The sequence below is a fragment of the Arachis duranensis genome, chromosome 9 (genome assembly GCF_000817695.3).
Source record: "Arachis duranensis cultivar V14167 chromosome 9, aradu.V14167.gnm2.J7QH, whole genome shotgun sequence".
Lineage (NCBI taxonomy): Eukaryota > Viridiplantae > Streptophyta > Magnoliopsida > Fabales > Fabaceae > Arachis > Arachis duranensis.
Window position 1 is genome coordinate 47,385,552 of NC_029780.3, and position 4,249 is coordinate 47,389,800.

Genomic DNA, 4,249 nt, shown 5'->3' on the forward strand with positions numbered 1-4,249 from the left:
TTTTCTTTATTTTTGTAATTGTTTTTGTGACTTCACATGATCATCAACCTAAAAGAAAATAGAATAATATAGATAAAATTAAAATAAAATTGGGTTGCCTCCCAATAAGTGCTTCTTTAATGTCAATAGCTTGACAGTGAGCTCTCATGGAGCCTCACAGATGATCAGAGTATAGTTGAGATCTCTCAACACCAAACTTAGAGTTTGGTTGTGGCCTCCCAACACCAAACTTAGAGTTTGAATGTGGGGGCTCTGTTTGACTCTGTATTTGGAGAAGCTCTTCATGCTTACTCTCCATGGTTACAGATGGAGAACCTTGAGTCTTTACTACAAGGCATTCTTCATTCTCATGAAGGATTAACTCTCCTCTGTCAACATCAATCACAGCTCTTGTTGTGGCTAGGAAGAGCCTTCCAAGGATGATGGATTCATCCTCATCCCTCCTAGTGTCTAGGATTATGAAATCAACAGGGAAGTAAAGGCCTTCAACCTTAACTAGCACGTCCTCTACTAGTCCATAAGCCTTTTTCATAGATTTATCCGCCATCTCTAATGAGAATTTGGCAGCCTATACCTCAAAGATTCCCAGTTTTTCCATTACAGATAGTGGCATCATGTTTATCCCTGACCCCAGGTCACACAAAGCTTTTTCAAAGGTCATGGTGCCTATGGTACAGGGTATTAAGAAATTACCAGGATCCTGTTTCTTTTGAGGTAAATTTTGCTGAACCAATGTATTCAGTTCATTGGTGAGCAAGGGAGGCTCTTCCTCCCAAGTCTCATTACCAAATAGCTTGGCATTCGGCCTCATGATTGCTCCTAAATACTGGGCAACTTGCCCTTCAACAATGTATTCATCTCCAAGAAAATCTCTATGGTCTCTATATGGCCTCAGATTCCTTTGGTTTCTTATAATGGGATTCTGTACTGACCGTTGGACGTCCCCTGATGTCTTCCTCATTGGGATTCATGTCCTCCTCCTCCTTTAAGGTTTCAACCACGTTGATTATATCAATGGCCTTGCACTCTCCTTTGTGATTCTCTTTTGTATTGCCTGGGAGAGTGTTATGAGGAGTTTTAGTAACCCTTTTACTCAGCTGGCCCACTTGTGCCTCCAAATTTCTAATGCAAGATCTTGTTTCAGTCATGAAACTAAGAGTGGCCTTAGATAGATCAGAGACTATGTATGCTAAGCTAGAAGGATTCTGTCAGAATGCTCTGTCTGTTGCTGAGAAGATGATGGGAAAGGTTTGCTATTGCTAAACCTGTTTCTTCCACCATTGTTATTATTGAAGCCTTGCTTTTGTTGATCCCTCCATGAAAAATTTGGATGATTTTTCCATGAAGGATTATAGGTTTTGCCAAAGGCTTCACCCATGTAATTCACCTCTACCATTGCAGGGTTCTCAGGATCATAAGCTTCTTCTTCAGAAGATTCTTCCTTAGTACTGTTGGATGCATTTTGTAATCCATTCAGACTCTGAGAGATCATATTGACTTGTTGGGTCAATATTTTGTTTTGAGCCAATATGGCATTCAGAGCATCAATTTCAAGAACTCCTCTCTTTTGAGGCGTCCCATTACTCATAGGATTCCTCTTAGAGGTATACATGAACTGGTTATTTGCAACCATTTCAATAAGTTCCTGAGCTTCTACAGGCGTTTTCTTTAGGTGAATGGATCCACCTACAGAGTGGTCCAGTGACATCTTGGAAAATTCAGACAGTCCATCATAGAATATATCTAATGTGGTCCATTCTGAAAGCATGTCAGAAGGACACTTTTTGGTCAGTTGCTTGTATCTTTCCCAAGCTTCATAGAGGGACTCACCATCTTTTTGTCTGAAGGTCTGAATATCCACTCTAAGCTTGCTCAGCTTTTGAGGAGGAAAGAACTTGGCTAAGAAAGCCGTGACCAGCTTATCCTAAGAGTCCAGGCTATCTCTAGGTTGTGAGTCTAACCATGTTCTAGCTCTGTCTCTTACAGTAAAAGGGAAAAGCATAAGCTTATAGATTTTAGGATCAACTCCATTGGTCTTAACAGTATCACATATCTACAAGAACTCAGTTAAGAGCTGATAAGGGTCTTCTGATGGAAGTCCATGAAATTTGCAGTTCTGTTGTAGTAGAGAAACTAATCGAGGCTTTAGCTCAAAATTGTTTGCTCCTATGGCAGGGATTGAGATGCTTCTTCTATAGAAGTTGGAAGTTGGAAGTTGGTGTAGTAAAATCACCAAGCATCTTCCTTGCATTGTTGTTTGGTTCGGCCATAATTGTTTCTTTTGTTGCTTCCTTTTCGAAAATTTCAGCGAAGTCCTCTTCAGAGTTTTGTGCTTTAGCTGCTCTTAGCTTCCTATTCAGAGTCCTTTCAGGTTCAGGATTAGCTTCAACAAGTATGCCTTTATCTTTGTTCCTGCTCATATAAAAGAGAAGAAAACAAAAAAATATAGAATCATATATGTCACAGTATAGAGATTCCTTGAGGTGTCAAAGGAAAACAAGAATGGAAGGATGAGGTAGGTAAGGAAGAATTCGAACACACAAAGAGAGATGGAGTTCGAATTGACAATGGAGGAGGAATGTTAGTGTTTAAACAGGAAAATATAAGAGAGGGGGAAGAATTTTCAAAAATAAAAAGAATAAAATTTAAAATAAATTTTTGAAAAAAATTGGTTGTGGTTTTGAAAAAGATAAGAAATAGTAAAACAAACAAAAAGTCAATTAGTTAGTTGAAAAATACTTGAAAATCAATTTTGAAAAGATAAGAAGTTAGAAAAGATTTTGAAATTGATTTTGAAAAAGATATGTTTGAAAAGATATGATTGAAATTTATTTTGAAAAAGATTTGAATAGGAAATTAAAAAAAGATTTGATTTTTTTTTGAAAAATATATGTTTGAAAAGATATGATTTTGAAAAAGATATGATTGAAAATATTTGATTTGAAAATGATTTGATTTTGAAAAATTATGAAGATTTGAAAAAGATTTTATTTGAAAACAAAATTCCTCTCCTTGTGTCATCCTGGCGTTAAACGCCCAGGAGCTGCATGTTTTGGGCGTTTAACGCCCAATCGCTGCATGGTTTGGGCGTTTAAACGCCCAACCAAGTACCCTGGCTGGCGTTTAAACACCAGTTTTCCTTCTTCACTGGGCGTTTTGAACGCCAGCTTTTTCTCTTTAATTCCTCTGCTTTATGTTCTTAGATCTTCATTTTGCCAAATCCTTTATTCAAGAAGATATGTTTTCAATTTTGAAAAACAACCAAATGAGTCAAAATATATCATTCTTGGATCAAAACACAAGATATATGCAAGAACATTATGAACATCAAGATGAACACCGAGAACAATCTTGAAGATCAAGATGAACATCAAGAGCTCAGTTTTCTTAATGAAAGAAAACATGGAGGACACCAAACTTAGAACTTTCTCATGTTTGGGCCATATGAATGCAAGAATGCATATGTAGAACATCATGCATTGTAAATCAATAAATCATGAAGATCAAACAAGGCAATTCATCAAGAACGACTTGAAGATCATCAATAACACAATGCATGTGTTTCGAAAATTGCAAGACAATTAAAATCATGCAATTGACTCCAAACTTAAAATTTTGGTCCAGAGAAGTTTGTGAGAGTTGTGAGTTGTCATGTGCTCTTGTCATCTCAAGGGCAGTTTCAGGTTCAAATATTTCCACCACCTCTTCCTTCTTCACTAAAGATTCACTTGACTTAGTAGCCTCTTCCTCTTGTTTTTCCTCTTTCCTTGTTGCACTCACCAATTGAGCTAACATTATTTCCATGTTTTTGAATGAATTCTCTTGCTCGTTCCAGGATATCTGTGCCTCCCTCTCATATTTTTCAATCATGGTCTCAAGCTTTGAGAGGCTTTGGTTCATGGAAGTTTGTGTGGGTGGTGAATTTTGATAGAGGCTTTCTGTTGAAGCATGGTCAAGTGATGATATCTTTGGATGAATATCATATGGAGCATTAGAATTTCCTTCCCAGCCACCATTAGAATCATGACTAGCATCATTTTGTGGTGGAAGAAAATATACCATATGATTTTCTTGCTCATCTTGTGTCTGTGAAGCAAATCTACATGGATTGGAGTGCTCAGAATCTGTGATTTCTTGGTGATATTCCCAACCACCATTAGAGATTGGTGATGGTGGGTAATATCCCATAAAATTTGTTTGATCAAAAGATGAGTTGAACTCCATTTGAATTTTGTAAAACACAACACCA

The 4,249-nt window shown here is 37.2% G+C and overlaps 1 non-coding gene across 1 annotated transcript; it reads left to right on the forward strand.

Annotated features, from left to right (window-relative positions):
• The first annotated feature begins 1,762 nt into the window (after nucleotides 1-1,762).
• LOC127742053 (small nucleolar RNA R71) lies at nucleotides 1,763-1,870 on the forward strand. The gene has a single exon (XR_008003240.1). It is a non-coding gene; the product is annotated as a small nucleolar RNA R71 (small nucleolar RNA).
• Nucleotides 1,871-4,249: the final 2,379 nt, after the last annotated feature.